The sequence below is a fragment of the Phyllobates terribilis genome, unplaced genomic scaffold (genome assembly GCF_046119375.1).
Source record: "Phyllobates terribilis strain yellow unplaced genomic scaffold, ASM4611937v1 Scaffold_3__8_contigs__length_932513732, whole genome shotgun sequence".
Classification (NCBI taxonomy): domain Eukaryota; kingdom Metazoa; phylum Chordata; class Amphibia; order Anura; family Dendrobatidae; genus Phyllobates; species Phyllobates terribilis.
In genome coordinates this window covers 344166264-344180008 of record NW_027362763.1, presented here as the reverse complement: position 1 = coordinate 344180008, position 13745 = coordinate 344166264, and the positions used below count along the sequence as shown (strand labels likewise).

Sequence of the window (13745 nt, the reverse complement as noted above, 5' to 3'; positions counted from 1 at the left end):
GGCCAGCGGGCCGGTGCTGCTCTGCCCTCCTTCCTCGGTCTCTAGCAGACTCCTGGCCAGCGGGCCGGTGCTGTTCTGCTTTCCCTCCATCTCCGGGTAAGCTCCTCCGCTACTCCTCGTTAGACCTCTTGCCTCCGGGTCCGCTCGCTCTAGACTGCTCCAAGCGGCACCCATCTTTTCTCTTCTCTTTCGTCTCCTCCCACTTCGAGGGCGGTCCCGGGGCAACTCGGTGACTGTCGGCTCCAGGGGGAGTTCTTTCACGCTGACAGACACCTCCAGCATCACAGTCTCTGTTGGTGGGGGCGGTTTCCACTTTTGGCGCCATTTTCTGTCCCGGCCCACGATGGGAGGTGGCCTCTTGCCCTTCTTTGGCACGCCCATAATGGCGTCCGCTGCTCTTCCAAGGCGGGAAATCTGCGGTTTTGGCGGGAAGCGTCGCCCAGTGGCGGGAAACTCTGCAGATGGCGGGAACAAGCTGGAAATGGCGGACAATCGGCGGGAAACGACTGGTGATGGAGTCCGATGGCGTGGACCCTCCGGAACCGGCGGGAGACTTCTTTCTGAGGTAAACTTGCACTTTTCTTCAGGCACGCAGTACCCGGGTGTTGCGGGCACGTAATCCTGCCGACTACGCCAAAGTTGACGCGCCCCCTGGGTCATATTCCTTTTTGAGGGGAATACCCGGCACCGGATCAGATGGGGGGGGGGTTGTAGTCTCCGAGCGGCTGTGACCCGGTCCCGTGCCCAGGGCGTCAAGCTCAGTGTGATGTGGCAGTTCTACAGATGTTACTAAAGTTCTTTTGTGTCGACTACGCCACCCGTTGTGATGCGGTCACTGTGGCCGCCGCTGCAGCAGGGTCCGCTGAGGCTGATGGTGGGTGCGCAGCTTGGTGAGACAACCCCCAACGGGAGGGGTATAGCCTCAGAGGGGACAGGCGCAGAGGATGGGGGTTGTGGTGGTGTAGTGCAGACGGCAGTGAAGACAGAGTCGGGTTGTGCAGTTAAGGGTGTTTACTTACTGCAGATGTTGTACTGGTCACTCCAGCTGCTAGTGACCACCCGAGCCGTGCTGCGTCCACCAGGTCCTGGATCCAGCCAACCCCCAAACAAGTCCGGAGCGTGGCCCTGAGCTCTCCCTCTGTCCTTTCTTCAGCCGTCCCCACCAGTGATCCACCTAGGTCCAGCTCCCTCGGGCCTTCTGTTGGGACACCCTTGGCCCTGGGTTCCCTGACCCTTCATGTGGTGTGCCTTCGGGGTGAATGTGGTGGGTGACCGTGACAGACACTGCCCACGGTCTCCGGTCTCTGGCTGGGGATTGTTTTTACCCCCACCAGCTTGGGTTCCGGTACCCTGATGCTGACTCCTCACCCGGTGCTCTGATTTGGGTTCTTGGGTCCCTTCTCTTCTGTGCTCTGGGTCTTTCTCTTTTCTCCTCTCTCACTCTGGGTCTTGGTCTTTCTTCTCTCCTCTCCTAACTTGTTTTCTGCAGCTGATCCTCTCTGCATCTGACTCTCTGCGTCTGACCCTGTTCTTAGATGGTGCCCACTTTATATATCCCTCTATGTGTGAGCTCAGGTGACCAGCACCCAATGAGCTCCTAACTTTACCCAGGCTGCTCCCCCTATCTGCCCCTACACTACATGGGATGTACCACCCCCCTCCCACTCCAGCCAGGAACAGACTCGGTCGTACCTGCACATTTCTAAGTGGGAGTACCGTCGGCCTGTTCCTCGGAAATGGGATGTGTGTAGTGCATGCAGCCTACCGAGCTCAGTTCCACACTCCATCCTTACCCGGGAGTGGAATACCACACCTCTGGGTTGAGGTGCAATACCCCTGTAGCAGCCGAATCCTCAGGGTGCTACACATGCATGTCTCAGTATGTATGTGCATGCATGTCTCTGAATGTATGCGCCTGTGTATGCATGTTTCTGTATGTAAGTGTATGTGCATGAATATCTAAGTATGTATGTTTATGCATGTATCTGTATGTATGTGTTTGTGCATGCATGTCTCTGTATGTATATTCTGTGTGTATTCATGTATCTGTATATATCTAAATATATGTGCTCTGTATATGCATGCTTCTGCATGTATGTGGTCCGTTTATGCATGCATCTGTAAGTAGGTTCTTCGTGTATGCATGCGTCTGTATGTATGTTCCACGTGTATGCATGCATCTGTATGTATGTGCTCCGTGTATGCATGGATCTGCTCTGTATATACAAATATGTGTGTATGTGTTCTGTGTATACATGTGTGTATGCTATATGTATATACATGTGTGTAACATGCATTATGTGTATATGTGTTGTAAGATGGTCGCCAGGGAAAGGTCCTTGAGGGGAGATATGCATCATCGAGGTTGGTAGCTTCGGTGATGTAAACCTAGGAAAGCATGCTCCAGCATGTACAGTGCTGAGAGGGTTAATAGGGCATATCAGGGCCGGTTTTACAGTTGGTCCATATCTTTTCCAGGATAGGGTTGCCTAAAGAGATCCTAATGGACCAAGGAACTCCATTTATGTCAAAGGTGATGAGCGAGTAGTGCAAGACCCTGCAAATCACACAACTCAGGACCTTAGTCTACCACCCACAGACAGATGGCTTGGTGGAGAGGTTTAATAAAACCTTGAAGGCCATGTTGAAGAAGGTCGTAGAGAAGGACGGCCGAGACTGGGACTGTCTGCTGCCGTACCTTCTGTTCTCCATCAGAGAAGTCCCACAGGCCTCTACTGGTTTCTCCCCTTTTGAGCTGTTATATGGCCGACACTCCCCCAGACTCCTGGACATAGCAAAGGAGACCTGGGAGTCAGAGTCTACACCCTACAGGAGTGTAATCGAACATGTGGCCCAGATGCAAGAGAGGATTGTAGAGGTGATGCCCATTGTGAAAGAACACCTCCTCAAAGCACAAGAGGCACAGTCGAGGGTGTACAATAGATCGAGGGTAAGACACTTCAACCCTGGGGATCTGGTACTGGTGCTGGTACCTACGATGGAGAGCAAATTCTTGGCTAAGTGTCAGGGCCTCTATGAAGTAGTGGAAAAGGTTGGCGATATCAATTATAAAGTCCACCAACCAGGGAGAACGAAGCCCAAACAGGTGTACCACGTCAATCTGATTAAGTCATGGCGAGATAGGGAGCCTGTGGAAGCTCCGTGTTTGGTGGTGAAGTCTGAAGCCGATATGGAAGAGGTCAAGGTGGCAGAGTCGCTGTCACGTGCACAAAAGCAACAGTGCCGAGAGTTGCTACAGCGGAACAGGGAGCTGTTGTCTGATCTACCAGGGTGTACTCAAATCATAGAGCATGTGGTTCTTACGGAGCCTCATATCCAAGTAAAAATGAAGTCATATCAGATTCCTGAAGCCCGCAAAGTGGTGATCTCGAAAGAGGTGAAGCGGATGCTGAGTCCGAGAGTCATTGCAGAGTCCAAGAGTGGCTGGTCCAGTCTCATAGTCTTAGTGCAGAAACCAGATGGAGAATGGCAGTTTTGCAGTGACTATAGGAAGCTCAACGAGGTTTTGAAGTTCGACTCCTACCCAATGCCCAGGGTAGATGAACAGATTGAAAGGTTGGGGCCGGCCAGGTACATTACCACTCTTGACCTCACGAAAGAATATTGGCAAATACCCAAGTCCCAAGAGGCCAAGGAGAAGACGGCCTTCTCAACACCAGATGTTTGTTTCCAGTACACAAGGATGCTGTGTGGGTTGCAAGGAGCCCCGGCTACCTTCCAAAGAGGCATGGGCCGGATCCTAGCTCCCCACAAGAAGTACACAGCAGCCTACCTGTATGAGATCGTGATCTACAGCCAGGATTGGGGAAGCCATCTGAGCAAAGTCCAGGCGATACTTGATGCTCTATGGAAGGCAGGGTTTTCCATAAACCTGAAGAAATGTGCCATGGGCATGGAGGAAGCCAAATACTTGGGCTATGTTGTAGGCAGAGGATAAATAAAGCCCCAATTAAATAAAGTCGACGCGATCCGGAGTTGGCCACAACCCCTCTCAAAGAAACAGGTCAGAGAGTTCTTGGGCATCGTGGGCTATTACCGCCGGTTTATTCATAACTTCACCATGATAGCCGCCCCTTTGACAGATCTCCTTAAAGGGACAAAGTCGGCTAATGCTAAGTGGTCTCCAGAGGCTGAGACGGCTTTCCACGAACTGAAGCTAGCCCTGTGTAAACAGTCAGTGCCGGTGGCACCAGATTTCTCGAAGGAGTATGTGGTCCAGACGGACGCATCAGATGTCGGACTGGGTGCTGTCCTATCACAAGAGATGAATGGGGAAGAGCACCCCATAATGTATTTAAGTCTGAAGCTGACATCCTGTGAGAAGAATTACTCCATAGTGGAGAAGAAATGTTTGGCCATCAAGTGGGCGTTGGACACTCTAAGATACTACCTCTTAGGCAGGAAGTTCAGATTGGTGTCAGACCATGCCCCACTAAGGTGGATGAGGGAGAAGAAGGGGAACAATGCCCGAGAGACAAGGTGGTTCCTAGTCCTTCAGGATTTTAGCTTCCATGTAGAGCATAGGCCTGGGAAACTGCATGGCAATGCTGACGCACTGTCGAAGCTCCACTGTTTGATAGCGGAAGGTGCCAAACCCCCCAGCTTTGGCCAGAGGGGGGGTATGTAAGATGGCCACTGGGCAGGTCCTTGAGGGGAGATATGTATCATCGAGGTTGGTAGCTTCGGTGATGTAAACCCGGGAAAGCACATGCTCCAGCATGTATAGTGATGAGAGGGTTAATAGGGAGTATCAGGGACAGTTTTACGAGCAGTCATAAGAGATGGGTGGGAATGGCTGTTCACATATCCCCACCACGGGGCATGGTTTAGTAAATAAAATGGAGACCAAGTATCTCATTCATTGTCTGTGGCTGGAGGTGTGAAGAACTCCTGTGTGTTTTGCTGAAGGACACTGACCTGAGCAGGCAAACCTGCCATATTGTATAGACTGTTTATTTTCAGTTTTCACTCTCTGCCGGAAAAGGCCCTGACTGGGTCTCAAGAGAGGGGAAGTAAGAGAGAGAATGCAACAGGGAGAAGCGAAGAGAGAAAAAGACCTAGAACAGGGGTGGGCAATTAATTTTGCCAGGGGGCCGCATGAGAAATTGGGATGGTTTTAGAGGGCCGGACTAATATAATTAACTCCGTTCTACCCAATACTGTATATATACATATGCTATCTTTTCATAAACAAACAGTATGTTAAACAATGCAAAGATTTAAAATACAATGAAAATACGGAGGACCTAATTACATCATTATTTAATGATAAGATGTTGAACTGCAACCAGCTTGTGATTGTTCACTTTAGAAAATTGTTAACTTTAACAGTGTTTGGAAAAAACTTGCTATTTTAGGTCAAGATATCATGTTAGTTTTTTAACGAACGGCATCCCTTTAACTTCGTAAAGAACAGAAAATTAAACATTTCAATAACATGAAAATGTTCAATGAGAGTAATCTAGCCTGTTTTGGGCCTGAACAAGTTCATTGAAGTTAGGTTCAATATCTGAGGTGGATATGCGAAGAACAGCACACAAGTGATCATCACTGAGAGAGGATCTGTATCTGGATTTGTTGAACTTCATCAGTGAGAATGTTTGTTCACATACGTAGGTAGATCCAAAGAGAACCAACATCCTCTGAGCATGCCTCCTTATGTTTGGAAAGTTTTCCTCTTTGAGAGAAGAATAAAACTCCAGCAGTGATACTGATTTAAAAAGCTCTGCCAGTAGATTGTCAGACTGCAGATCAATGAGTTCTAACTGGACATCACTGGGTGCATTATCCACACAGCATGCAAAGGGAGAGGAAATCGTGTGCATTTCACTCTCAACTCCTTTGAAGTCTTCAAATCTTCTGGAAAATTCATCATATAAAGCCGCTAACATGGATGAATACTTGTCGAGGTGATCAGCTGATGGTGTGACTTCTTTCAGTGTTGGCACGTGAGTGAGAATTTTGTCCTTCAATTGGCTAGAAAGAAGCTTCAACTTTCTCATGAAAGCTGTCACCAAGCTGAACATTTCATGTGCAAAGAGGCCTTTGCCTTGGAGCTTGCTATTTAGCTCATTCATTAGTGTAGTCACATCAATGGCAAAGGCCAGATCTGCCATCCAGTGCTTATCTGAGAACTCTGGGATGTCTTTGCCTTTCATCTTACAAAAATCCTGAATCTCAGCTCTCAGGTCCCATACTCTTTTAAGCACCTTTCCAAGGCTGAGCCATCTCACAGCGATGTGGTAGCCTATGTCACTATGTTCACTTTCTTGCTCCTCCAACAGTGCAACAAACTGTCTGTGATTCAGCCCTCTTGCCCTGATAAAATTAACTGTCTTAGTTACAACATCAACAACATGGCTGATTTTTAGCACCGACTTGCACAGCACTTCTTGATGAATAATGCAATGCAAAAATATCAATTTCTGTTCTGGGTTTATTTCATTCACTTTATCTTGCATCCGCTTCAAAAGTCCAACGTTTTTCCCTGTCATATTTGGACAGCCATCGGTTATAACACTTACTAATTTGTTCCATTTTAGGCCCAGTTTGTCCATGGATGCATTTACTTCGGTGAACAAATCACTCCCTGTTGTGGTACCTTTCATTGATCGCAAAGCTAACAGCTCTTCGGTCATCTCAAATTTTTTTGTTATTCCGCGTACAAAGATAAGTAACTGGGCGGTATCACGGATATCACAGCTCTCGTCCAGAGCCATGCAAAAAAAAATAAAATCATCAACTTTGTTTTTCAGCTGAAACTCCAAATTCCCCGCAATGTCTTCTACCCGTCTTGTTACGGTTCGTCTGGAGAGGGGCACATTTGAAAATGCTTCTTTTTTCTCAGGACAAATTATCGCTGCAGAGTCCACCAAACATTCTTTGACGAACTCCCCTTCACAGAATGGCTTACTGTTTCTTGCAATTTTGTGGGATATTACAAAGCTTGTCCTGACGGCTGCATCCCTGGATGTGTGGAGCTTTGTAAAAAATCCTTGCTGCCTTTGCAGTTTTGATAGCAAATCTTCAGATGCCCGTGCCTGCTCTGCCTCTGTCAAGTTCTTGTATTTCTCTGCATGTTTAGTCTCATAATGGCGACTTAAATTGTAATCCTTAAACACAGCTATCTGCTCTCCACAAACTAAGCATACAGCTTTACCTTTGGCTTCAGTAAATAAATATTTAGAAGTCCATTCCTTTTTAAAAACTCTGCATTCTGCATCAATCTTCCTTTTTTTAATGTTAGCTGACATATTTAAGGGCTAACTGTGACCCGCAGATGTCAGGGTCTACTCTGGTGCAAGGATGATAAAGCTCACTGCGTCTGCTGGGACTCCTGTGGTTCCTGATGTATCATGAGAACAGGAGTGGTACACACATACCACGTGCTTCCTCCCCTGTCCCCTGCAGCAGCCACTCTGTTCTTCTGACACTCGGGCAGAGAATCGGGACTCCCATTGGAAGAATTGTCTGCCCGAGTGTCAGAAGAACAGAGTGGCTGCTGCAGGGGACAGGGGAGGAAGCACGTGTACTCATCATTCCTCAGGAACCGGAGGAGTCCCGGCAGACGCGGTGAGCTGTGTCCCGCGGCCGGTCACATACAGAAACATTCCCCCCTTCCTTTTCATAACCAGTGTAACACAGCCCAACTCACATGCTCCAGAGACCATACAGTACGCCTGCCCTGCAGGCTCTGGAGCAGCACCAAGGCCCCCACCACAGCCCCCCTATCCCCGCACTGACTTACATAGCCGCTGCTCTGTCAGCGGTGCGCGGGATGAGTCACCGCCTCAGTCCATCCAGGGATCCCAGCTTCAGAGGTTGCGAGCTGCCCCCGCCCCCTAGACCCGCCCCCTAGCGTCAGAGAGGACGCGCCCGGCGTGTCTATCAAGCGCCTGGCGTGTCTCTAAGTCACGGCAGAAGGAAGGAACCGGAGGAGTCCCGGTAGACAAGGTGAGATCATGCATCCTTGCTGATCTGCCGGAGCGCCTCCGCGGGCCGGTCACTGACAGCCGGCGGGCCGGATGCGGCCCGCGGGCCGCCCCTTGCCCGGGTCTGACCTAGAAGATGAATCCTCTCAAAGCAATTTGGACCACTTACGTGATTTGCCATGTTGGTGCAGATTAGCTGGTGGGTCTGACTCATTCTGGGCAGAATTCAAAGTACCAGGGTTAGAGGAAATAATAAGATGTTTCATGACAATAACCAAAGCCTGGAACACCTTGGTTAGTTCAGTGACCAAATGAGATATAATCACTGCCAGAGCTAAGATGTGTGCTTTTGTTGCATGTCACAGGGGGCTCCTGAATAGGTACTGGTGGAGGCAGCAGGTGAATGCAAGAAGTGCATGTTGCTACAAGTTAGCCAGATGGAAATTTGCTCTTGCATAAGGCACAGATGAAATAGGTAACCATGGAGGCTATGCTGAGAAAGGCTGCTTCTCTTGGGAGCATGCATCCTGTGGAGCATTGCAGAGGGAAGATGATGGTGACCAGAAAAAAAAGGAGATGAAGGAGATGAAGAAGTGGAGACAAGCCAGTGGTCGATGTTGATAAGCTATAAAAAGTGTGGGCGTGGCCTGCCAGGAGTCATTGAGGCTACAAATAAAGCTAGGGACTACAGTGCATTGTGAAAGTATTTGGCCACCTTCAACTTTTCTACCTTTTGCCACATTTCTTGCTCCAAACATAAAGATATAAAGTTCTAATTTTTTTGGAAAGAATCAACAACAAGTGGGACACAATCGTGAAGTGTAACGAAATTTATTGGATATTTAAAACTTTTTTAACAAATTAAAAGCTGAAAAGTGGGCAATGCAATATTATTCGGCCCCCTTGAGTTAATACTTTGTAGCGCCACCTTTTGCTGCAATTAAAGCTGCAAGTCGCTTGGGGTATGTCTATCAGTTTTGCACATCGAGAGGCTGAAATTCTTGCCCATTCTTCCATGCAAAACAGCTCGAGCTCATGGAGGTTGGATGGAGGGCGTTTGTGAACAGCAGTTTTCAGCTGTTTCCACAGATTCTCGATTGAATTCAGGTCTGGACTTTGACTTGGCCATTCTAACACCTGGATACATTTATTTTTGAACCATTCCATTGTAGATTTTGCTTTATGTTTGGGATCATTGTCTTGTTGGAAGATAAATCTCCGTCCCAGTCTCAGGTCTTTTGCAGACTCCAACAGGTTTTCTGACAGAATGGTCCTGTATTTGGCTCCGTCCATCTTCACATCAATTTTAACCATCTTCCCTGTCCCTGCTGAAAAAAAGCAGGCCCAAACCATGATGCTACCACCACCATGTTTGACAGTGGGGATGGTGTTTTGAGGGTGAGGAGCTGTGTTGCTTTTACGCCAAGCATATCGTTTTGCATTGTGGCCAAAAAGTTCAATTTTGGTTTCATCTGACCAGAGCACCTTATTCCACATGTTTGGTTTGTCTCCCAGGTGGCTTGTGGCAAACTTCAAATGAGAATTTTTATGGATATCTTTGAGAAATGCCTTTCTTCTTGCCACTCTTCCATAAAGTCCAGATTTGTGCAGTGTACGACTGATTGTTGTCCTATGGACAGACTCTCCCACCTCAGCTGTAGATCTCTGCAGTTCATCCAGAGTGATCATGGGCCTTTTGTCTGCATCTCTGATCAGTCTTCTCCTTGTTCGAGATGAAAGTTTAGAGGGACGGTCAGGTTTTGGTAGATTTGCAGTGGTCTGATACTCCTTCCATTTCAATATGATCGTTTGCACAGTGCTCCTTGAGATGTTTAAAACTTGAGAAATCTTTTTGTATCCAAATCCGGCTTTAAACTTCACCACAACAGTATCTCGGCCCTACCTGGTGAGTTCCTTGGTCTTCATGATGCTCTCTGCACTTGAAACAGAACCCTGAGACTATCACAGAGCAGGTGCATTTATACGGAGACTTGATTACACACAGGTGGATTCTATTTATCATTACCAGTCATTTAGGACAACATTGGATCATTCAGAGATCCTCACTGAACTTCTGGAGTGAGTTTGCTGCACTGAAAGTAAAGGGGCCGAATAATATTGTATGCCCCACTTTTCAGTTTTGAATTTGGTAAAAAAGTTTAAAATATCCAAGAAATTTCGTTCCACTTCACGATTGTGTCCCACTTGTTGTTGATTCTTCCCAAAAAAATTAGAATTTTATATCTTTATGTTTGAAGCCAGAAATGTGGCAAAAGGTAGAAAAGTTCAAGGGGGCCAAATACTTTCACAATGCACTGTAAGTTAGTCCCAGCCACGCCGGAGAACCGGGAGCACCACAGGCCTTAACAGGGAGACTGAAGTGAAAATGATGCAGCCTCACAAGTCACAGGGGGCCCGAGGTAATGTCAAAAGGAGTGAGGCACACAGCTGAGGACCAGAACCACCACAAATTGCCTTCTTGCAGCTCACAATGTTTTCCTCGTCAATGGCCATAGAATAAGGAGCCAGCACAACGCAGGATCAGAAAGGTGGACATTTGTAACTGTGTTGTAGAGGCTTGGGCTTGTCGTCCTGGGGCCACTGAATCCTCTTTTCCATGCAATGAGCCCTGTTCTGGGAGGCAGGTAGGCAACAGTTAAAAACAAAGGACTATCTGCCCAGGTACTTGATCGCCGACTGCATCAAATATTTTAGTCCTGCCCATTAGACAAAAGATTATATAGACTGAGTACTACTGGCTGCCCTCCCCATCGATAGAGAAGTGGAGAGAGAGGCCCAACCACTCTCCTATCTGAATCTGCAGGAGAAAAAATTAGATATGCAAGCACAATACAGGAAAAGCCTTAGATAGAAACAGAAAGGAAGTAATTCCAGGCACTCACGTGTTCAGTGAATAATTACTCTTTTATTTCATTGCTCCAAAGGGCGTTTCAGCCTGTCCCAGGCTTTTTTCAACAATGCAGTCAACATATAATCACTAGTTTATAAAGGCTTACACCTTGGAAGTGACATCATATGCAAAACACAAAAATATGCCTACCCAATATAATTCTTTATACATAAATCCCATATAACAATTCAAAAAATAAGAAAAAATATATATTATTCACAATTATATGTTACACACACGCCGCTAGGTTCAGATAGGGCGAGTCGGGATTCATGAATTCTTTGGAATCCTGGGGGAACCATTACTCAGGGCGACCATAGGATGCAGCTTCTCTCAAGCACACGATAGATTCAATTGCTGACCAGACATCTGACAAGAGTCTTCATAAACAGTTGAACAGTGGAGTTTAATCAAGTACGACCAGTACCATTTAACTCTTTGATGCAACAGGCTTCACCACAGTACAGTCTATTAAAGCAGGCACAGTAACGTCAGTCTCTTCAGTAGCATAATTCAGCACAGAACAGATCTCTTTGCAGCACACTTCTATGCATACATAACCACAGGCTTTTCCTTCACAAGGACACAATAGTGCATAGCATTCTTTATCCTGCATGAAGATGGAGGGGAGAGGGTTTGATGAGGGAGATGATCCCGGTGACATGATTCCTTCCAAGCCTTATCTTTCTGCCCGATAATACTCTGCACTGTTAGTTCAGGGAGTCTATCTGGCCCGTGTTTAGCTTCCCTCCTGACCTGAATTCTGCTCACTTGCCTTCTGTGAGATACAGATCACACACCACCTTTCTCTTATGCTCCAGGCAGACAAATAAACAAGTTCCCCACAATCACCCTGGAGCTCTGCTAAACACTCCCTGTCTCCTGTGACTGTGTTATCCCCTCTAGTTGCTGGATGCTTCTGAAGCACAACACTTCCTGTCTCTTGTGACTGTGTTAACTCTTATAGTTTCTGGATGCTTTTGAAGCAACAGCACTACTTCTGTCACACTCTTCCCTCCTTTTTGAATGTGGTCCTCGACATTCGCCTTAATTGGTCGATCTAACCAATTCTGAGACAGTGGTGAAAATTGAGTAACTTTTTACAGTGGGGAAAAAAGTATTTAGTCAGCCACCAATTGTGCAAATTCTCCCACTTAAAAAGATGAGAGAGGCATGTAATTGACATCATAGGTAGACCTCAACTATGAGAGACAAAATGAGAAAACAAATTCTGAAAATCACATTGACTGATTTGGAAAGAAATTTTTTTCAAATTTTGGTGGAAAATACGTATTTGGTCAATTACAAACAAGCAAGATTTCTGGCTCTCACAGACCTTCTTCTTTAAGAGGCTCCTCTGTCCTCCACTCATTACCTGTAGCACTGGCACCTGTTTAAACTTGTTATCAGTATAAAATACACCTGTCCGCAACCTCAAACAGTCACACTCCAAACTCCACTATGGTGAAGACCAAAGAGCTGTTGAAGGACACGAGAAACAAAATTATAGCCCTGCACCAGGCTTGGAAGAGTGAATATGCAATAGGCAAGCAGCTTGGTGTGAAGAAATCAACTGTGGGAGCAATAATTAGAAAATGGAAGACATACAAGACCACTGATAATCTCCCTCAATCTGGGGCTCCACACAAGATCTCAAGAACGGTGATGAAAAAATCCCAGAACCACATTCTGGGACCTAGTGAATGACCTGCAGACAGCTGGGACCAACGTTACACAGGCTACCATCAGTAACACACTACGCCGTCAGGGACTCAGATCCTGCAGTGCCAGATGTTTCACCCTGCTTAAGCCATTACATGTCCGGGCCCGTCTGAAGTTTGCTAGAGTGCATTTGGACGATCCAGAAGAGTATTGGGAGAATGTCACATGATCAGATGAAACTAAGGTAGAACTGTTTGGTAGAAACACAACTCGTCGTGTTTGGAAGAGAAAAAATGCCGAATTGCATCCAAAGAACACCATACCTACTGTGAAGCATGGGGGTGGCAACATCATGTTTTGGGGCTGTTTCTCTGCCAAGAGACCAAGACAACTGATCTGCGTACATGAAAGAATGAATGGGGCCATGTATTGTGAGATTTTGAGAGCAAACCTCCTTCCATCAGCAAGTCTCTCATAGTTGAGGTCTACCTATGATGTCAATTACAGGTCCCTCTCATCTTTTTAAGTGGGAGAACTTGCACAATTGGTGGCTGACTAAATACTTTTTTCCCAACTGAATACAAATTGGCATTGTCAAATTGGTATAACATTCATTAACACTAATAACAACCTATTCTTATGACCTTTTTCTTGTAGGACTCCTGTAAGAAATAAACAATTAACACTATTGAAACAATCAGCGTCTCTTCAGCTGGAGCTTTTCGTACGTCTTCAACGAGCTCTCTCTCTCTCTCTATGCTTTAACAGTTCTTTGTTACTACAAAGTCTTTTAAGGAAAATCAAAGCATGAACACAAGTCTTTCCACCAGGCAACATCTTCCATACTGCCTCTAGGTGGTGAATACCACTCAAGTGGGCTTACCTGGTCCACAGGCAGAGATACCTGTTTCCAGTCGACAGTCCTTGGCACTTGACTCGGTTCACCAAGTATCTCATACGTCACCATCACGGGCCTCCTGACTTCTTGAGTCGACATCTTCCTGGTGGGTTGTTCCTCAGATACCACCGGTTCTTCGGTCACAGGAGTTTCTTCCGCTGCTCTCATTTCCTGTGCTTCCTCAGATGCTCTTGGAGCTGCCTCTGTAAGTTCCTGTACTTCTCCTGGATCACCTTTTTCCGCACAGTCTGGTAATTCCGCTCCTCCTGAGTGCCAATCGGTCTCTTCAGGGACGGGTGTTCGATCATCAGATCTGAATTGG

General features: G+C 46.8%; 1 pseudogene; it reads right to left on the bottom strand.

The window, feature by feature from the left end:
* Positions 1-5468: 5468 nt before the first annotated feature.
* LOC141258546 (general transcription factor II-I repeat domain-containing protein 2B pseudogene) lies at positions 5469-7274 on the bottom strand (annotated as a pseudogene).
* Positions 7275-13745: the final 6471 nt, after the last annotated feature.